The 22892-nt window shown below is 41.3% G+C and overlaps 1 non-coding gene and 1 pseudogene across 1 annotated transcript; one reads left to right on the top strand and one right to left on the bottom strand.

Annotated features, from left to right (window-relative positions):
* Positions 1-474: 474 nt before the first annotated feature.
* On the bottom strand, positions 475-583 carry LOC136495006 (small nucleolar RNA R71). Its single transcript, XR_010768800.1, has one exon. It is a non-coding gene; the product is annotated as a small nucleolar RNA R71 (small nucleolar RNA).
* Positions 584-20735: 20152 nt separating this feature from the next.
* LOC136491650 (probable inorganic phosphate transporter 1-8) lies at positions 20736-22518 on the top strand (annotated as a pseudogene).
* Positions 22519-22892: the final 374 nt, after the last annotated feature.

Genomic DNA, 22892 nt, shown 5'->3' with positions numbered 1-22892 from the left:
AGATCCAGAAGCATTAATCTGGAGAACTAGAGCCAAACTCAAGAAAGTCTTAGCTTTAGAATTGGAAGACAACCAGACCAGGCAGAGTTTAACACCATTTTTTGAAGCTATGGCTGACAAGACTCTCCGTGAGTTCTCTGCTCCAACTACGTCCAACATCCATTCTGGACCAACAGTCAATGTGGGAGACAATGGATTTAAGCTCAAGCCAGCTATCATCAATATGGTGCAAGCCAACCAGTTTTGTGGAAAGGCACATGAAGATGCAAGTGCACATCTCCAACACTTCTTGGAGATCTGCAACACTTTCACCATCAAAGGAGTGACCAGAGACGCCATACTACTTCGCCTCTTCACATTCTCACTCTTGGGGAAGACAAAGCAATGGTTCTATGCTAACAAAGATAGAAACACTACATGGGATAACTGCTGCCACTGCCTTCCTAGCCAAGTTCTTTCCCATAGGCGAGACCAATGCTCTGCATGGGAGAATTTTAAGCTTCCAACATCAACATAATGAATATGTCCCTGAGGCATGGGAACGCTTTCAAGATTACATATCAGAATGTCCGCATCATGGGGTGGAGAATTGGCTACTCATGCAGACTTCCTACAATGGGTTGACTAATAGTACCTGTGTTGGTATTTTTAAATGCACATAGATAAATCCACAAGCACACAGATACCATTGTAGCTTTCACCTGGAAGTATTCCAGAGTATCGCATGTATCCACAGGGAAACAATGGTTATAGAAGTTGATAATTCACCATCATGTATCTACTAACTATTATACTAACTAAACTAAAGTATGGGCAAGTGTTGTTTATGATAAGAGTTCTAAATAATGACTCACACTTAAGAGAATTACATAATAAATGAGTAGTCTAGCTAAGTTGAGAGGACAACGGGTGAGTTCAAGGTTCATAAATACTTCTCTATTACTTTGGTTCTATAGGGTATAACTAATCATGGATAAATATAGTGATCATACACAATAACACTTTGGAGCAACAGTACATTTCCAACTCTCGATGGGGATGAGAAAGCATCATTGGGGTAAGGTTGCCTAAGCTCTATGAACATCAATCCTAATGTGGTGGATTACAATGACCTGACAGAGCTGTCACCCTTGGGGCTACCACAACTAATCATAGGATTGAGCGCAATCACTGGTAACCTATAGTCTAGACACCATGTCTATACGACAGATTACTACTCTAGTCACATTTGATAACTAAAGCACTCGATGCGAGCAAAAATCTCATGCTAAGGTATGATAACTATACTAACCATACACATGAAAGGCATAAAAGTAGATAGAGAAGATAAATATATTAAAGCATAAGTCTTGCAAAGGTGAGATATAAAGATACACTTGACCTTCAAAGATTTCTCCAGAACCTGAGCATGGCTCAACTCTCCCTAAGTCTCAACTAGAGCTATTCTCCTTCCACATCTTGAGAGCTGGCTCTAATCCTGACAAGGAGGATATGAATTAGGGTTTCAGGATCTTCTCAGGGAGGGGGGTAGGGGCTGCTATATATAGGCTAGAGGTAGAGTAGCAGCCAAGGAATCGAGGTGGAGTAATGGGCAAGGACTCTAGGAGGACTAGGGGGCAAGGAATTGCCATGTCATCGATCTGCGTCAACTCTCCCAACCACCATTGGATGAATCGACCTAAAACCACCTTAGAATCAGTGGTGTAGATCGTAGGAAGGAGTATGCTATGACGGAGGGCGATGGGCCACCCCCATGGTCCGGGTGGCCTCCCTAGTGGGCCGGCTAGCCGACTATGGTGCTAGGTGGGCTCCTCCTTCTGGTGGCGAGGATTGGGCTCCGTCTTGAATCATCTTTCACAAGTTTCACGGGTTAAGTCACGTGTTGTCGTCAGTTTGCTTGTTTGGAGTGTATGATAGTGGTCCCGGGAGTTGTTTTCTAGATAAATCCTTCGATAGTCATGAAATCACCAAAGCTCATGTAATTTATTAGTTTAAACCACTAAACCTTCATTGGTGATTACATTTATGCCCTTATACATGTTTAATTGACGGTTTATAATGATTGTTAACTATTGTCAACTTCTCCCCCAAGCTTAACCTGTGCTAGTCCCTTAGCAAAGCTAAACTCAACAATGGATCAGGAGTTGCTACTATGCTTTCATGCCTCAAAAGTATGCATGCATTCAAACAAGAATTCTCCTCCGAATTAAAATAAACTAATCTAACTTTCAAACTTACCCATATTGCCTTCAATGATGGGGCTTCTCAGCCTTCACTTGGGTCTTGAGCAATTGAAAGACAGAACGATCAAGTCAAGCACTATGTCTCAAGTTCTTTATTCCACTATTGTGTCAGAGTTTTTATAAGTTTTCAAAATAAAACTCAAAGATTCCATTATATGACACTCTCAAGTCTCTCCATATATGTGGTATTTGTGGATCCTTACTAAGGCAATAAAGATGTTATGCCTTTTTCTCTTCCTACCACTAAGGCTTATGTGGAGTTCATAGGTAGGGAGAAAGCTAGAGCATACTTGCAATGCATATATTGTAAAGTCAAACAATGGATCCAAAGAGAGTTGAGTCATACAATCAAATCAAGATGTGCATGTGTGTGGACATATGTGGTGGATATATATGGTGGCTAACCTATAATTCTACTTTGCTCCTAGAAAACATATCTCTCTTTTGAAACTTGGAAACATTTGCTTGAGAACAGTGGCTATCTTATTCATCTCTCTTTTTTCATTTTTTAGGCGGGCATCTGAGTACCCATTGTTTTAAATATCTTGGACACTTTTGTGTCTATTTTTTTCAACTTATTTTTTATGAATAAATTCTGCATAGCCCCATGTCTCTTTTCTACAACAAAACTTTTGAGACATAGAAACAAGAACTTGGAGTATTTATTTGGTGGATGGAAAACCTATCAAGCATGTTTTTGTGTTCACTCCCAGTGTAGGAGTAAAACATTTTTTGGTGGATCTAGATGGAAGGCATGTTTTTGCGCCTACCCCTAGTGTAGGAGTAGTGCATATGTGGGTGGTGTGTATGTGATGTTGATTTTAAGAGCATGACAAATCTCTATAAGGGTCAACAAAGCTTGACAAAACTCAATACAAAAGTAAGCAACTTATATGTGGAAGTTTTCCTAGCCTAAATAACAAGTGTGGCTCTAGTGGGAATTCAAGCTTTGTCATACAGGAACTCATCATGTAGCATTTTTGTGTTTAAAAAAATAAATCTCCAAAACTTTGGTGTCACTTGGAACAAGATAAACAATAGCTCAGACCTTTTTATATCATATCCGTCAATTACCTAGACTTAGATCAAGCATATGCTACCTATGAGTTTCAAGTTCAGAGTAAATCCTTATATCAAAACACTCTTATCCAAAACTCAGGAGAATTCAAGGCTGAAAACTAGGTACTTAAAAGGAATTACAACAAAGCAACTATTCATCATTTCCATTATAAGAGATTATCTTCAGAGTCCCTTAAAAGAAATTAAAGCAAACTAGACACACTCTTTTTATTTTGTTTTCATCTTTAGTTCATGCATTATAACTATATATATTTCTATAAAGATAACTTTTTATTTTGTTTTAGTCATTCATCATTCTTTTAGATATATAAAGCGAACTAAGAATAGTAAAAATAATAAGGGAAAAGAGATACTTAGCTGGATACACGGGAGATGCTCCTCCCCCTAGCTAGTTGTTGACGTGGTTGCTCAACAAGGTGGCCAAATGTGGAAGTGCTGGAATAGAGCCTCCAATTTTGATTTTGTTGTTGCTGTTGTTGCTGGAGGCTGACCGTCTCTTGTCCCATGCTTACCTACCATTATGTGTGATTGTGTAACGTACCTTGTATGGCAGCATTTGCCTCTTCAATGGTTGTGAGTCTATTGACAAAGTGGTAGAAGGCCTCCTGAGAGTCGTAATACCCTCGTCCAGAGAAAGACATGTGTCCTCCCTGATGCCCACTTGAGGTTGCTTCATGATCTTGCCCTTGGTAACTGTGGAATTGCATTGTACCTCAATTTGCTCTTGAAGATGAGGATTCTTGAGGTGGCGCCTCCAGTAGTGGCACTTCCAATGGTGATGCCACCTTCTTTTGTTAAACCCATCTTGGTTTTAAAATTGATTTTAGTCTGAGAAGTTCATCTTTTGTGACTTTGTTCTCCCTCCTTGTTCAAGCATTAGTAGTAGAAGCTGGCGACATCTTGTGTGCATCATTATTGCCGGTTTAGAACTTTCACTTATAAAATTTGGGGGATCAACTCCCCCACACTTTGCTCGAAGTGTGTTCTGCTCATAAAGACAAGGTAAAGATCAAGTGCATGGGTTCTGTTGGTGGGAAGACACCAACTGAACCAAAACTTTATTTATTATTTTTTTTCTAGCCTAGGCACACCGAATCATGTTACAGTTGATGTTATGTGCATTCATTCTTACAACATAGGTGATAAGATCAGAAGGATGAGTATTAATGTGGCATTTGAATACATTTGTCAATAAGAGTGGAGTTGTTTAACCTATGGAAGGACTTTCCGTATTGTATCAAACCTTACATGATTATGACTATCATCTTCCAAAGATAAGATATGCAATATTTTAGCTCATTTGATTAAGACTATGAGATCAAGAAAGTGGTGCTATGAGCAAGATTAAGGAACAAGACATGTTGAGTTAATTAGGTTGGATCAAGCAAAGTTGTAACACAAACATATTTGTTTCATCATTTATGTGAATACCAAGATCAAAGGGAAACTTTCTAAATAATAACCACTTACCTTAAGATGTTACCTTCATCATTGGAGCGTGATGACACCATGTGATGAAGGTAGATGACCATGGTGATCCTTTCTTCCTGTTTTGAAGCTTTCCTTGCTTGAGCTATTCATGAGCATCATGTCTCCTATATCGCACTCCTTCTTTCTCATTCTTTTATGATGCCATCTTTTTCTTCTTTCTTTTGTGAATCTTGGCATTTTGTTTGCACCTTCTGCTCCATTCATTGTTTCATTCCTGCAAAAGATTAGTGGACAACACATACCCGAAGGGATGTACAAATAATTTGAAATAAGGATAGTGTTGTCATTGAGATAAAGGTCATCTTCTATACTACAGTAGAATTGGTTTTAACATTTTAATTAGCATAGAATCTTTATCCCATGTTTTAAATAATGTGCATCAATTGTTGCAAAAACTTCTTCTCACAAGGATTGATTTTAATTTATATCTTAAGTTTGATTTTCAAATATGAAATTTGTAAACATATTCAAACATGTAGAAACAAAGCAATATTGAGCAGAGGGATTGCAAACTAGTGTGTCGGAGCGATGGGAGCCTAGGAGGAAGAAGAGCAGGGTTGTATCTACTATAGAAAAGTCAGCCTTCCTCCCCCTCACTTGGACCTTTATGTCACTCGACACTGTCGGTGAGAACTCATGGTTTTAGGTTCATTAAGCAGGACCTCTCCCTTGCATTTAGCTTTTCTTTGCACCATCTGATCCTGGAGAGGAGGATGCAGATAGCTGCATGCACTTCTTCCATCAACCCTACTTGATTTTATTGATTCTTGGTTGACGAGTTGGGGTCTATTAGAGATGCAAACTCAAGTTCCTCCTTGATTGTCTTTGTCCTTTAATGATTGGCAGAGAGTTGTTCTTCTTTGTTGTCAGTGATACGCCAGCTGTCTTGATGGTCAAGGAAGGAACCTCATTGGTACTTATGTGAAAACTTCATCTCCAATGACTTAGTGACATCATCTGGCAACCATGGTTGTTTGCGGTCTTACGAGATACCATCTACAAATCTCCTATTGATTTATGATGTTTGTTGACTTGAGGGTGCATGCCATGATGTAGTGGCATCTTGTCATCCTGGTCCTTACTATCAATGTGCGAGATGGTGTCTTCGAAGGTGATGAAAGCAGGCATCAGATTAGTTGGTATGAGGTGAGTTGCACCTTGCTTCTCATAAGCCTCCTAGCTTGAGTCCTAGAAATGCTAGGTTGCCTTCAACATTACTTGTGGCCTATTGATTTGTTCGTCCACTTCCTATGAGTGAGTGCTTCTATTGTAGATCCTTTTTGTGGCACTCGTCTTATTTCTCTTTGTTCCATAGCCAAAGTGGTGTTTTGGTAGGTTCATACCAAACCATGGATAGGCACAGTGTAGATTCATTCTTTCCTGCAAAATGTTAATGGACACATACCCGAGGGAATACAACAAGTTTGAAATAAGGGTTGTTGTCCATAATTTGTATGATTTTTATCTATGCCAATGAAAATGTGTTTTTCAACTACTTTAGCATAAATTTTGTTTATCATGTTTGATAACAAATTTTATTTGTCCACTGCATTCAAGCATGGTTCAAGGCAAAGGTAACTTGCAGCAAAAGACAAAGTGAATGAATTTTGATACTCATAGTTCTTCCTTCGATGAAAAATGAGTTGGGTCGGGTCTTCTTTGTGCAAAGTTTTTTTTGAATTCATATGCCTTGCTTCATCTCTAGTGTGAATTTATCTCAGCACCCAGTTTTAAGAACAAAACCAGATACACACCATATGTGAGCCCAGGAAGTCAAATCTCACATATAGCTACAAATAAGGGTAATATCAATAGACAATGCTTAAATACATAATGTATTAGTATAAAGAATATAACCTCAGAGTATAGACAGCGTAAAGACAACTCCGATCTTCAGGTGAAGACTCCAAATCCATAGGAACAACTGACTGGTTGATCACAAACCTAATTCCTCCAAACTCTAGCAATCTGGTACCCATCCAGGATTTTTATCCAAATAATTGAAAATAAAGCAAGCGTAAGTACATGTCGTACTCAACAAATATAACATGGGGTTCATGAGGCTCAAAAGGCTGACACTGGTTTAACTGCAATTAGCTTTTAATTGTCACAATTTTAGTAAAGGAGTAGCAACAAGTTTATCACAAGCCCATAAATACATGATCAGGTAAACATGAATAATGAATAGCATAAACAATTAACCATTAGTGAGCATCTTCATCATCCATATCATTAGTGTCCATCATCTATTCCATAAATGTTCCAAGGCCGCTTGTGACCGTGAGCACGGCTGATATACCAGTTTTACACTCTGCAGAGGTTGTACACTTTCACTATGAGTCGTGATATACCCTTTCTCCCGAGGTGATTAGCCTCTTGACCCACTACCAAGGAAGGTCGGCAGGGTTCACTATGAAGCCTTTCAAAGGTTCATCTAACAAGTTAGGGCCATTAGATTCACTCGGCAAACAGATGTAGAGCCCCCCTTCCCGATGGCACATTGACGCGCAGCCTATACACATGGGGATAGAGGCCGCTCTATACCCGATTTGTCAAGCCATTCTTACGCCAATAAAGGTAACCTCTAACAAGCTAGAAAAGGTCCTCATACTGAGCTAAAGCTAGAGCCATATAGCCCTCATAGCTGTACTGTAAGTCCCGGATAAATCACTTACAGATAAGTCCTTAGGGAGAGGAATCTAGAGCACCATAAAAATAGCCCAATACTCTAGCCTCCTTGTTCCATGTTGCTAAAAAGCATCTTTTAATGTTTATTGCATATTCCATTAGTCAAGTTACAAGATCATGGTTGTAGTTGAGCACTAACAAAACCACCCAATGCAATAACCCAAAGGTATCAAGGTACAAGTGCAAAGTGCTAAGAAATCCTTAGTGGCAGTCAAGGTAGACGCATGCAGTATGAATTAAATGATTAAAGGTGTATAGGACAACAAGGAAGATCCCATGCTATATTTGCCTTAAACACCGATCCTTCGGTAAGCTTTAATCTTCAATGTTCTTCTTCTTCTTCTTCTTGATCACCACATATACCTCACCGACTGGACGAAATTATAAAGCACCACACAAGCATCCATACAATCATACACGAAGCAAACAATAGATCTAAATTAGAACCATACACCAATCATAAAATCAAAATGAAAAGTTTGTGGAACGAATCTACGTCTCGCTACGAACACAAAGACGCGAAAAGCACTCTACTCGGAGCTATGGTTAAAAAGATACAGCTACCGAGAGATCTGCTCATAAAACTATTAGCTTCATGTGTTTTATTTATATAAAAACATATATAAGGTATTGTATAGATAATATAATTTAAGTTAAATTTAAGTTTGAATTATAATACTAAAGTGAAAGGAATCATATTTTATTTATAAAACCTAGTTGCATAGTTATTACTCAAGATATGATTCAAATCATGAAATTCCAAAAATAGTAATATGATAAACATTGTTGCTAACGTGTAGATCTCATCGCTACGAATCTAACGCAACGTGAATGGGGCAAAACGGATCTAAAACGTAGAAGATATGATTTAAACAAGTTTTCCTTTAATAAAATAATAGATTAAATCTAATCATGAATTTTAAAAGTTGAAAACCTAATTAACAGTAGTATTAACATGTAGATTAGGGAATTACGAACCTAACGCAAGTTGAACGGGTCAAATCGGAGTTAAAACGGAGAAGTTACACATGAAATAAGGTGCAACGACATTTCTGTAAATAAACTCAGCTTATTCTTAATTAAAACAATTAAATAACTTGACGGGGGTTGCTGACTGGGCTAAAACATAAATAACCATAGATGAAAGGGGCTAGCTTGAAAGATATACAAGACTCACAAAATAGTAGATCGATTATGGAAAAATACAGGGGCTAGAACGCAAATTGCGCGTGCACTATGCTGTGGACCGAGTCTGCGGCCGTGAACCGGTGGAGGTGCTGTGAGAGCAGTCCACCGTGAACCATGTCTACAAGGGTGTATTTGGAATTGTATTTCTAGATTTATTTTTCCAAAGAAAAACGGCCATAAATGCGGGTGATGTCACGATGACGTTGGAGATGATGTCATCAAGCTAACTAGGAATTTCAATCACAGTGGCGCATGCACGGCTCACGACGGTGATTTCGCCGGCGTCGTTCGATTGCTCGCCGGAGCTATTGGACTTAGCGCCCAGGGCTCCAATTGGACTCAGGATTTGGCACAGGGAGATAGATAGGAACACGACGAACTCGATTATGTGATCTGCAGCGGCTATTAAAGAGCAGAGAAGGCGGCGACAGGCTATGGCAGCGGCGGAGCGACGGCTACGCGGCGCAGGGCAGCACAGAGGGAAAAAGAAGAAGAAAAAGGGGTTGCACAGGTTCGGAAACTTGACTAGAAGCTCTAGGACGTGCTTACCATGATGGAGGAGCTGCTAATCGACTCGGCGTCTTCGGCTTCACCTCGGCGGCACGGGATGGCTGTGAAGCTGGAGTTCCTGGCGACGTAGGGCTCGCACTGGGGATTGGGGAAGGCTCGGTCGCTGGGCTTCGCTATTTAAGGGCTGGCGCGGCTTGGGGCTCACGTCATCGGGCTGAATCGTGGACGGGGCGGACACGGACTGCAGCGCGGAGTCCGGCTCCGGTGCGAGCTGGAGGAAAGGGACGACCCTGACATGCGGGCCCGGCGCGTCAGTCGCAGAGGAGGCAGGACGCGCGCGCGGCGTGACCTGGGCCGAGCGGACTGGCTGTGCGGGAGGGGTGGCTTGGTGCTGGGCCTGCCTGCTCGCTAGGCTGCGGGAGCGGGCTGCACGACGACTGGGCTGCGGCCTGGCTGGCTGCTGGACTGCGTAGGAGCAAAGGAAACAGGCCTTCGGGCCTAAATAGAGAAAGACAGAATTTCCCTTTTCTATTTTATTTTCAAAACCTATTCAAACACAAACCAAATCAAATTTGAATAGGATTTCAAATTCACTTTCCAATTCAGACATAGATGAAAATTTTTGGTAAGTTTTCAAAGATAAGTTTTACACCTTTTTAAATCCTTTTATTTTCAAATTTTCTTTTCTCTTACTTCAAAGCCATTTTCATTTACAAAAGAAATTTTAACTGTTTTAAATTTTCAAGCAAAGCCACTCAATCAAATACATCAGATGCAAGAGCATGTATGCGCAAACATGCTGCTAAACCTTATGATGAATGAAAAAAAATTATTTTTCCTATATTTCATGAGCACAAAAATTCAAATTAAATCATTTTAATCCTATTTTCAAAAGAGGCAAATTTTAGGGTCTTACATTTTTGTGGCACTCGTCTTATTTCTCTTTGTTCCATAGCCAAAGTGGTGTTTTGGTAGGTTCATACCAAACCATGGATAGGCACAGTGTAGATTCATTCTTTCCTGCAAAATGTTAATGGACACATACCCGAGGGAATACAACAAGTTTGAAATAAGGGTTGTTGTCCATAATTTGTATGATTTTTATCTATGCCAACAAAAAGGTGTTTTTCAACTACTTTAGCATAAATTTTGTTTATCATGTTTGATAACAAATTTTATTTGTCCACTGCATTCAAGCATGGTTCAAGGCAAAGGTAACTTGCAGCAAAAGACAAAGTGAATGAATTTTGATACTCACAGTTCTTCCTTCGATGAAAAATGAGTTGGGTCTTCTTTGTGCAAAGTTTTTTTGGAATTCATATGCCTTGCTTCATCTCCAGTGTGAATTTATCTCAGGACTTCCCCAATTTTAGTTTGAGAGTTTTCTACAAGAGTTAGTCCAACAAAATAACCAGTATCTACTACAGCAAGTTTTAGTTCAATAACCAAACTAAACTCCATGTCTAATTTGATTAAAGAAGGTATTTTAACCTAAACACCATGCTTAATTTAAAAAGCCTTTGGAAATAAGGTCACACACCTCTTGATTTAAACTAAGCACCATGCTTACTTTAAAAGATGTATAAAGATACTTCCAAACCTAAACAAACTATAGTAAACAAAAGGTAATATTAAAGCATTATAGAGATTTATTCAAATAGAGATGAAAGAGCATGATCATGGTGAGAGATTTTTTTAAAGATACCTTAGGTTCTTCAATGTTTCTTATTTCTTTGTTGAAACTCGCCAAAAGGTCGCAGTAGCATCTGCTGTCCTATCTTTCTCACAATTCAACAGAACATGGGTAATCCCATAAAAGCTAGTTATAGCTAGATTAGCAGATATCAAGCTAGTATCAAAATCTTTACGCTAATTGTTTCCCCGGCAATGGCGTTAGAAAGCTTCTAGGTATTTTTAAACACATACAGATAAATCCGCAAGCGCATGGATACCATTGTAGCTTTCACCCGGGACTATTCTAGAGTATCGTATTTATCCAAAGGGAAACAATGGTTAAAAGAGTTGATAATTCACCATCATGTATCTACTAACTAAACTAAAGTAGGGGTAAGTGTTGTTTATAATAAGAGTTATGAATAATGACTCACACTTAAGAGAATTACATAATAAATGAGTATTCTAGCTTAGTTGAGAGGAGAATGGGTGAGTTCAAGGTTCGTAAATACTTCTCTATTACTTTGGTTCTATGGGGTATAACTAATCATGGGTAAATATAGCGATCATACACAATAACACTTTGGAGCAACAGTACCTTTCCAACTCTTGAGGGGGATAAGAAAGCATAGTTTGGGGAAGGCTGCCTAAAGCTCTATGAACATCAATCCTAACGTGGTGGATTACAACGGCCTGATAGAGCTTTCACCCCTGGTGCTACCACAACTAACCGTAGGATTGAGCACAATCTCAAGTAACCTATAGTCTAGACACCATGTCTATACTACGGATTACTACTCTAGTCACATATGGTAACTAAAGCACTCGATGGAAGCGGAGATTTCATGCTAAGGTATGATAACTATACTAACCATACACATGAAAGGCATAAAGTAGATAGAGAAGATAAATATATTAAAGCATAAGTCTTGCAAAGGTGAGATATAAAGATATACCCGACCTCCAAAGATTTTTCTAGAACCTGAGTGTAACACCCTAGGTGTTAAGCTTGCATTTAGCATTGGCATTGCAAGAGCACAAGCATCATTGATCATTCATGAGCATAAGCATCTTAATTTCTATCTCTGTGTTTGCTTATATCACATCTGTTTGTCCCTACTTGCTTCACATATGCTAGGGTTTACATGTAACCAATGTATAAAATGCTTGTGGTACCCTAGGAGTACTTTTAACATGTTTAGAATGTCTTATGGAACACTTTTGTATTCATGACTTGGGCCAATTTGACCTCTAAGTCATGGTTATACTCTAGAGACTTTGTATGGCAGTGCACCATTAAGCAAAGTTGTAGTACTTGACTAGATCAACAACTTTTATTTTTGGGTCAAAGTCTAATTCGGTGCATAGCATGCTCAAAAACAGTGCACAAGTAGCAATAGCATTACTGTTTTTGAGTTTGAAAATTTTTCTAAGTGCTACACTTTGGGATGATATAACTCGCGAACCATTAGGATTTACACCAAAACCCCTAAAGCAAAGTTGGAGACCTCCTGTAGCTCTGAAACTTGTATTAGTGTAGTTTTCGCTAATTTGCGTTGGTTTGGGAGCTTGAGGGAGTTGAAATTTGTGTTTTAGTCATATTTTTCTAGTAGTATTAGTTCCTTCAGTGTTTGAAACGCCTGAAGCTCGTCATGGCCCACCAGCCATAACACTTCGCTGCTGCATGGCCTCTCGTGCCTGCGCTAGTTCGCTACCTCATCCTGCATGCGCTCTAGTGGGAGTAGAAACAGCACGTGGCCCTCCTCTCCCTTTATCTCTCTCGTTCACTTGCTCTCCCTCTGTTCTTTCTCTCGCACTGCCTCCCGTTTGGCATGGCCGAGCAGCCAAGCTACTGTGTCATTTGCTCCTCCATTGCCTAGGCATCACTGAGCCTCTCCAGCACCACCTCTGCTTCTGCTTCTGGCTCTTGGACTGCCTCCCCAACCCTAGCAGCACCACCGTTCGCCGTTGCCGGCACAACAGCCATCGCCGCTGCCACCCTGCTTGGGCTGGCGCATGGATCCGTGGCCAAGGTGCCACCGCAGGCCTTAGGCCATGTTGAGCACCTCCACGGGTGCACACGGTCCTGGACAAGCCCTAGCGCTGCCCCTCCATGCCGTCGGCGAGCCGCAGGCCGGCCAGAGTCAGCCATTTTCCCGCGCCTCCTCTACATCAAAATCACAGGGACCTCACGCACAAATTTGAGAAAAGAGGTCTTAAGTGCAAAGCTATAGACTCAGAGGAATACTGTGGAGAAGGACCTATTTGCTGACATTCAATTCATGTTTTCTCTAGGGTCCTATCCATTAAGGTGTTTTTCTTTTGTCCTCTTTTCTTTTCTAGAAAATGTGCCAACCTTTGAAAATCAATATCTCATGCTAGGGAGCTCCAAAAATAATGAAACAAGTTTTGTTAGCTTTGTTATGAAATGTTCTACATGATAGATCTATAAAATGTGCTACTTCATGATTGTTTATGTGCTGTGTAAATTATTCTTTAAAGATGCCTTTAGAAAAGCTTGTAAGTTGAACAGATGCATAACTTGAGTTTGGTCTGTGAAAAAATTGTGATTCCAATTTTGTTGAGTTTGTATTGACATGCTCTAGCTAGGAAAAATACTAAACTAGTAGTAAACTTGATTGGAGTAGGGTCTTTCTATTTATCTTTTTATAAATAGTATTTTCTGAGGAAATTCATAAGGATAAAAATAAGTAACATATTGCCATGCAAATTTTTGTACAGTATTATGGTACTAGGTTGAAGCTAAGAAAAATATGAAATCTATTGTTTGACACTTTTCTATTGGGTTAACTATTTTCACTAAAATAAACCTTGATAGCTTGTCATTTTTGAAGAGGATGTTATGCATATTCTGATGTTATGAAATTTATACAGTAGCCTATTCGGAGCACTTGGAAGCTACTGTAATTTTCTGAGAATTTACTGTGCACATTTGGTATATATTTGTTATTTCACCTAATTATCTAATTTAATTAATATGGACATTTAAATAAATAAATTGGGCTTGACCATTATATTTTCTAGAGTGTATTTGATATTCCTGAACTGTTGGTACCAATGGTGTTGCTCAATTTGAGATTTTATATGCCATGAAAATATTATTGCTCTATAATTCAATTTTAGAGGTTTCTGGATAGATTCTGTGGTTGGATATTTTGCATAGTCAAAATGAAGTTTCCTATAAGAATGGTTAGTAACAAAGTTGTAGGGAACTTCTTCATCTATCTTGTGTCAAAATGTTAGGTCAATAGGAAAATAGTTTAGGAGTTATAGCTATTTGAAGTTGGTCTCCAAAAATACTTGTTCTCTAGAATTTTGGACAGCTTGAAAGATTGCCTGTTTTGGTTAGGATAGAGTTTGAATTAGCTTTTGGTGATTAAATAAGAGTTGTAGGCAATTTTATAAGTTTTCTAGAAAGTCCAAGGTCACAATATTTGGATAAGTAGAACTATAGTTATGATTTAAACTTGTAACTGCTATGTGTAGCTCAGAAATTATCTTGTGAAGAATATTGGAAATGGATAGAGAAGAGATATGCACCTACTCAGTTAATAAGAATTTAACTTGGTTATCATCTAAGTAAATTGATATAATCATCATCATAGAATCATGCATGTTCTCATGTCATATTATTCGCAATTCTTCTTATGCATCCATGATACTTACTTTATGCATATGCATGCAATAAGTGTAGCAGAAGAAATCACGTTGGTGGAACTCGAAGCTGATCCACAAGAGGAGAACTAGGAAGCTTAGCACCAAGAAGCTCTAGGGGAAGGTGATCCTAAAGTTGATCATCTCCTAGAGTGCCCTGATCATTAGCCTACCACGTTCGTAAAAGGCAAGCCCCGGAGCATTATAAGTCTCCCAATTTTATTAATGTCACCTAAGTTACTCGTATTGATGCATTACATGATAGGAGTTGTTTGGGAACACTTGCTGCATATTACCTTTCCTTGTCCAAAAATATCTACCCTGAATCCTAATTAAGTCCAGGAACGCTCCTTATGCTTAGCTATGCTTAGACCGGTAGAAGTTGGGTGCTTTCCTGTCACCTGCGAGCCATAGGTGATAACTTGATCATGGTTGTCTATATTGTGCTATCATGGAACATAAATTTTTGTTGTTGATTAATTGGAGATAGGGAAGAGTCTTATGTTGGTGGTGATCATAGTGATTCCGTCTGTGTCATTTAAGGACCGGTTGTTGGAGGTCATCTTGTCATGTTGAACGCGTGCCTCTCACATAGCTGGTCAGATAAGTCATTCCGACGATGAAGCCGAGTAGCTAAATTTAGGCCGGGACCCGATAAGTGAAAGTGCGCACCCTGGAGTCAGTAAGGATGTGCGGAGAGCCAATGGCATGAGCCCAAGGGTGGGTTAGAGTCCCGAGCTTCCTTGCAGATTGGTAGTATCTCTGAAAGTGTGGCGCTGATTGGACCCACGATTTGGATCTGAATTGTACCAAAGGTAACCCGAGGTGGCCCTTGATCAGGTTGCCTGGGTGTGTGTTAGGAATATTTTCCCAACTAGGTAGGAATCATTTCAAATAGGCGTCTCTCCTGGCTAGTGAGAACTTGACAGGAGTACGCTTCATCATAGTAATTGATGGAAGTGCTGGTTTTGAGATTATGAAAGAGCTCAACTTGATATGGTTATTATTGTATTGACTTAAGGGTACCAACATGTTTGGCATAGGATAGTTGCTAATCTAGTATAAGATAGGATTTATAACTGGTGATTCACAGTTTAAAAGATATTGGGCAACTAATGTTTTTTATGCAAATAATGTCTACCAGCTCTACTTATAAAGCCTTGCATACTCCTTGGTGTCTTAGTATTTTAGTTGATGACGGGTAAGTCTAGCTGAGTACCTTCTTGTACTCAGGGTCTTATTCCCATTGTTGCAGATAATGTTATGTACCACAACTACTGCAAGCACTGCTTTGCTCCTACAGTGGATGAGGAATAGGACCATGGTCATGATCATTCTATATATCATCTCACCCTTTTGCTTTTGTTGGAGATGACTATGAAAACTGGCTATGTATCTAAACTACTGTTGATGTCATTTAGAACTATGTTGCTTCCGCTACTGTTAAACTGATGTTGTAATAACTATGTTGGAACTCCGGTGTATGACAAACTATTTGTGAACTTGTTGTAACATGTGGCTTGTATGTTGAATCATGTACAATCTTGGTTTGTATGTTGGTTGATTCGAGATCCTTCGTGATACTCAATAGACTACCAGATTTATATGGGCTCAAGTGTGATGGTTTGACTGCCTTGGTGGTTGCTATTGTACTTGTGCTCTTATAAATTGAACGGTTCTATTATAGCTGGCATTAGAGCAGGATTCAACACTAAACCTATCACATGTGTCATTAAAACAAAGGATTTTGTTTTATAAACTTAAATTTTACAATTGTAATAATAAGTTTAGAGTGTTGAAGATTGAACTTAAAACAATAGTGCGCCGTGGTCATCTCCTTTATGCCCAGTTAAGGACTATTAGGTGTCTATTTAAGTACTAACATGGGGGGGGGGGTTTACTTTCATCGTCCATACGGCGTGCTATTGTATGGGTGCCACTCACTTGAGTGGTAATGTATGGATCAAATGCCTCTAAGTCAGGTAAGAAGGTAAGTTGATGAGTGGCATGATCGCAAGAAGTGAGCGTGCGGTCGGGGAGAGCTAGCTATGATATGGGTGTATATGCATGCTTGCATGTATATATTGTGCGTATTTAATTGTGGGTAGTGTATTGATCATCGAGTAGCTTTGATACAAAAGTATATATATGGGATATATATATGGAAGTATTTAGTTTACTGCTTTAATATATATCTTGCTATCCTTGGTATTCAATTTAGAGCCTAGATTTACCTTTATGTACATATAACTGTTGGGTTGGGCTGAAATGAATTTTCTGCAGGTACATTAACAACGAAACGTGTAGCTCATTTAGTTACGTTTATATCAAGAGAACGTATGTATGCCACCGCGTATGTCGTTAGGATTTATTTTTCTAAGTTTGTGAGGATGTACGGAATGAGCATACATCATGATACATCATTCATTCATATCATTGCATTGTTCCTCCCCCTTGCTTGATCTTATTGTTAAGTAACTCTTTTCTATAATCGCGTTGTCTCACTTAATTGTAACCTTTTGCTATAGATGGCAGCCCCAGGAGCCCCTATTGTAAGCGACACCTTTTTTTACATTGTTTGGGACTCCCACCTTAGTGTGGAGGGTACTGCACTCTGTCGAGTATGCTGAACCGCCTCACTATTTTTGGAGCGAAGTGGTAACTAAGGGACAACGGTGGTATGACATGCGGGTTACTATCGCCGCCCGTGTGGACAATCCTTAGTGGCAAGGATGGAGTATCGAGTTAGTAGGATAGACCACTTGGGAGGGTGCTCAAGTGGCCGCCTTTGAAGTTCTCAGTGAAATCTGTTAGGAATTTGGTGATGAGCTTGTCAATGGGCCTGTTGGATCTTTCTCTCGAGTGGATGCATCCCAGACCGCTTGGACCCAGCCAGGTAGTAATGCTTTGGTAAGAGACTGGGATGAAAGGGCAGGAAGTAGTAATGCTGCCATGAGTGCCATGTATGCAGTTATGAGGATGTTTACTCTTGCCAGGATAGCTACATCAGTTGTATGCAAGAGCTCCAAAGAGCACAAGCTGGACAGCGCAGGACACGAGGACGTGTGCCTAGGCACCGAAGGGCGGTTAGAGCAGCTCAAAATGAGATAGGTAATTATATGACAGCCTTGGACGCCCGTCGGAGGCAGTTTGTCCATGCTGTTGCTGAAAGAGATGCAGCTAAGGCTGAGTTATAGGATGTCCATGCTGAGAGGGATGACGTCATTCGCCTTGCTGAAACTAGGGAGGCAGCTAGGATCAGGACTGTGTTTCATGATGCTAGGCAGGCAACGGAGTTAGACCATAGAGAGTAGGAACTCATATGCCAGATTGAGGAGCTTCAACTAGATGTTCAATCATAGAGAGTAGGAACCCTAACATTTGTTGGCCAAGGCCTTGTTAGGGTTGGCTTTGCATTCTCTTGTCCCTGGGTGGATGCTTGTTGTTTTGGGCTTGGTATTGCTGCTTGAACTTGTTTTGCTCCTTTGTTCTTTTGCAAAGGTCGTTGTCTAACCTGCAGTATTTCTCAAACTTGTTATACAGATCCTTTATGGATGAAGGTTTTTCATGGGCCAGTTGCCCTATAAAAGGTCTAATGCCAAGGCCCTTGACGGCAGCCTTGATTGCTACTTCTTCGGGTACATTAGGTGCTCGTACTTTGAGGTGCACGAATCTCTAATAATACCCTTTGAGGGATTCTCCTTGCTTTTGTTTGCATTGAAAGAGATTGGAGGCCGTTAGGGATTCATTTGCAAATCCTTTGATGTTTGTGATTATCTTGTCGCGGAGGTCCTCCCAAAAATACACTGACTTTGTCCTTAGCATTGAGTACCAGGACAGGGCATCCCCCTCTGCCGCAATGATGAAGGACTTTGCGAGCACTGTGTCATTTCCTCTGGCGGAGCTATAGCTACTTCGAAGCTCATTTTGAACTGACGAGGGTCTATTTGTCCATTGAACTTGGCCAAAGATATGGGTTTATATGTGGGTGGCCAAGGTGAGGTTTGAAGGCCTTCGGACAATGGAGATTTGTTGTCTATTGGTTTTGGGGGTGGCGTGAGGCTGATTGGCGTACCGAAGGATGGGTGTAGCTGGGGGCTTGGCCGAAGGTTGTGTTGGCTTTGTTTAGCTAGTAAGGGATGGTTGGAGTTGTTTGATGGAGGGTGGTTTGGTAGTAGGCTTTGAATTTCTACTTGTAGGACTACTAGTTGCTGCCTTACCTTTGTTGCTTGCTGGGACGCGAGAGCTGCTCTTTGATTTGCGGTGAAGGTTGGGAACTGCCTTGACCCTCCTTTTGCTGCTGGTTGATGTGCCACAGGTGTTTCTTCTTCTTTTTTTGCCTCTGCATTTACCTAGGGTTCAGGGTTCGCTTAGGTGCTACGGGTGCTGCGCTTGGGCCTTCCTCACATGGAGGTTTCCCCTTGGATCTGAGCGGAGGTCTTTCTCTTTGCTTCCATTAATTGTGGGTTTGTGCTTGGCCTAGCACGATGGGCGCTAATGTTGGGAATCGAGGGTCCTGACAAGCCCGGGAAGTGCGCGTTGCAGCTCTCCTCTTAGGTAGCGAAGGCTTCACTTCAGGGCAAAGGCCTTTTACACGAAAGTATGTGAATACCGAGGTAGTTTCTAGGGTTTTGAGCCACAAAAGCTCTCTCTCTTTTCTTGGGGGCTGAGCCCTCCTTTGTATATGGTATGGTTACAATATTTTGTGAGTACAAGTATGCCCTTGAGACAGCTAAGGCATACTCCTGCATATTCTACCTCCTAGAGAACGACATCCTAGGGCCTTAGCGTCTTTTACACCTTCAACAGCCTTTGTCGAGGGGCCTTTGTCGAACTAGACTTCTAACCCAAAAAGTCCCTCGCCTTGACCCTGTCGCCTTTCTGCCGCCGCCTCCGTGTCTCAATCCATCAGGGACATTGTCCATCTCTGTCCTTCGACCGAGTCAGCACCCTTAAGGTTGTCGAAGGATGTGCTCTCCTTTCCACCACCGCCTCTGCGTCTCTCTCCATCAGGGGCACTGCCCATCTCTGTCCTGCGACCGTGTCGGCACCCTTAAGGCAGTCGAAGGATGTGTTCACTGTCCCATTGGGTGGCCGCCTCGAAGGTCAAGGGGACCCCTCAAAGGCTTCCTTCTTCTCGGACCTCGTTAAAGGTCCCTCAGTGCCTTCGACTATTTTCATTCCGTAGCTGTCAGCCATCTTCAATTAGGCCTTCATGGTTTCGCCGAAGGTCCCTCCAAGTCTTCGGCCTTCTTTCCATCATAGTGGTCGACCGTCTTTAGTTCAACCTTCGGAATCAATCCTGTCCAAAATGGTATTCATACAAAGAATGTTTATTCTGTTAGCAAATCCGTTGGTCGAAAGGCCTCGCCCCAACGATATGATTTTGAAATGGGGTGGTGATGGAGGTGGGGTGTAGGATATATAGTTTTGGATTTTTGGAAGATAAACTCAAGTTCTATATTATGTGTTCCCTCCGTCAAAAAAAATGTTGTTCCAGGTTTTATGTAAGTCAAACTTTTTCTAAGTTTGACCAGACTTATAAAAAATTAACATTTATATCTCTAAATATGTTTATTATAAAAATATATTCAATAATTAACCTAGTGGTACTGATTCAGTGTCATAAATGTTAGTATTTTTCTATATAAACTTGGTCAAATTTAAAATTGTTTAACTGCTCGCGAAGTGAGGATTGTATTTGTTTTGGGACAGAGGGAGTATACAACATTTCTAATATGAGCTCAAAATCACAAACGTAAGTAAAAATCTTTTAAGAATTCTATTACGAGTTGTTACTTTCAGTAGGCGTTCACACCCCTCCGGTTTCATCAGAAAAAAATCTAGAAGATGGATAATTCTTTAAATTCCACATCCCTTTTCCATTGTTTATCACAATAGGAACGCTGGCGTTGTCCCCAGACGTAACTACGGTTAAGAACAGTATATTCGTGCTGCCGTACAAGAAAAGTGTTGGATATACGTATATTCTTGCTGTCGTACAAGAAATGTTTTGTCATACTCATTTGCTGCCTTGGAATCTCAAACATCCATCATTTGTTTGCTCTGTCCGCATATAGTTATATAGTCACAACATGCACACTTTCTATCCATATGCATAGCTAGTTACCACAGTCGATCGAGGTTAAAGATTGTACCATGTTCTCAGCTGGAGATTCCAGGTGACCTGCTAGTCGAAACTACTCATGCAGCAGCGTGTTGTGGCACTTGAACGGCCTTGGCAGCATGATGTTCCACCGCCTCCAGAAGGCAGTGACGACATCAGTGGACTGTGAGCCAGGAAGGGCTCGCAGGCAGATCAGGGTGCTCGACGCGCTGGACGCTGCGAAGACGCAGTGGTATCACTTCACGGCGGTGGTAATCTCCGGCATCGGCTTCTTCACAGACGCCTACGACCTCTTCTGCATCTCCCTCGTCACCGACCTCCTCGGCCGCATCTACTACCACAATACGGCCTCTGACGACCCTGGCTCGCTCCCTAAACGTGCCGCGGCTGCCGTCAAAGGCATCGCGCTTCTTGGCACCATGTTCGGGCAGCTCTTCTTTGGTGTACTTGGTGACAACATGGGACGGAAGCGCATATATGGCGTCACCCTTGTACTCATGGCTGTCTGCTCCATCGCCTCCGGCCTCTCATTCCACCACACGCCAACGACGGTTGTGACAACGTTGTGCTTTTTCCGCTTCTGGCTCGGCTTCGGTATCGGTGGTGAGTGGTGACTACCCGCTATCAGCCACTATCATGATGGAGTATGCCAACAAGAAGACCCGTGGTGCGTTCATGGCCGCTGTATTTTCCATGCAGGTGAATGATAGCGTAATATATACAAACCGGCCATAGAGTGAATACTTATGCCAACAAATTAACTTGTATATTCAAGTTAATAATTTTTTCCTACTATGCACCCATACATGTTCATATTCCTTGCAGGGATTGGGAAATCTCGCTGCTGGTGTTGTTGTATTAACAGTCTCAGGGAGCTTCATGAACACACCGACGTACACAGCTGACATGGTTGGAACGGCTGACTACATGTGGCGCATAGTTCTAATGTTTGGCGCCATACCAGCTCTCCTCACGTTCTACTGGCGCATGAGAATGCCCGAGACGGCGCGCTACACCACTCTAGTTGGCAGGAACTTAAAGCAAGCTGTCTCCGATATGAACATGGTACTAGACATCGACATCAACGACCTCACCGAGGAAGAAGATGCGAACATGCTTGCCAGACAAGATAGCTTCGGTATGTTCTCGAAGATGTTCATGCGTCGCCATGGATGGCATCTCCTGAGCACCACGGTGTGCTGGTTCATGCTTGATGTGGTCTTCTACACGCTGAACCTTTTCATGATTGATATTTTCACTGCTGAGACCAGCTGGTTTGGCGATGCAAAGAAGGAAGGCATACTGGAGCAGACACACAAAATTGCCAAGATACAAGCGCTTATTGCAGTCAGTGACACCCTTCCAGGCTACTTCTTCACCATCATGTTCGTCGACAGCATAGGACGTATTGCCATCCAATTGATGGGGTTCGCCATAATGACCATCTTTATCCTAGTCTTAGCCGCCATGAACTTCTCGAAAAAGGCTGGAAGTCATTTGCCCATTGGATTCACCGCCGTCGTGTACGGATGCATCTTCTTCTTCGCGAATTTTGGTCCTAACTCCACCACCTTCATTGTGCCAACTGAGATCTTTCCAACACGACTGCGATCTACGTGCCATGGCATCGCCGGTGCAGGGGGGAAGGCTGGAGCAATTGTTGGAGTAATGTTGTTCCTCTATGCTGGGGACAGCATCCCACTCAAACTGCTGATGCTTGCTGGTTGCAACCTAGTTGGCATTGTATTCACTGTTTTTTTGCCAGAGTCCAAACGAATGTCCCTCGAGGACATCACTGGCGAGATACAGGAAGAGATGGAACACGAACCTGAGCAGCGTTAAGGGATGACAGTCATGGTAGCTGATTAAATTCCGGCACGACCACACACTGTGTGCACTTAACTCTTCAATGTTTAATTTGTACATATATATAGTGTTTTTTCTTCCATAGTGCAATGGTATGGGTCTAAAAGCCAAGTTTGATCCAATCTCGTTTCGGTAGAAACACAGGCCCGAATGCACATGGAATTCATGACACAAGCACTAATGTCAATTCCCTTGAAATCATCAGTAGAATAAATCAACTAATTATAGTGCAATACTATACAAGAGATTTCAACAGACAAGCCAAATTACTCATAGAGGTTGTTGGCCGAGTTTGGCCTCTGCTTGAGCAAATAACCGGACAGTTCAAGGGCCAATGTCAACGTTTGTAA

This window comes from Miscanthus floridulus, chromosome 11 (assembly GCF_019320115.1).
Source record: "Miscanthus floridulus cultivar M001 chromosome 11, ASM1932011v1, whole genome shotgun sequence".
In the NCBI taxonomy this organism is placed as follows: domain Eukaryota; kingdom Viridiplantae; phylum Streptophyta; class Magnoliopsida; order Poales; family Poaceae; genus Miscanthus; species Miscanthus floridulus.
Note: the sequence above shows the minus strand (reverse complement) of the source record. Positions and strands in the feature narration are given on the sequence as shown.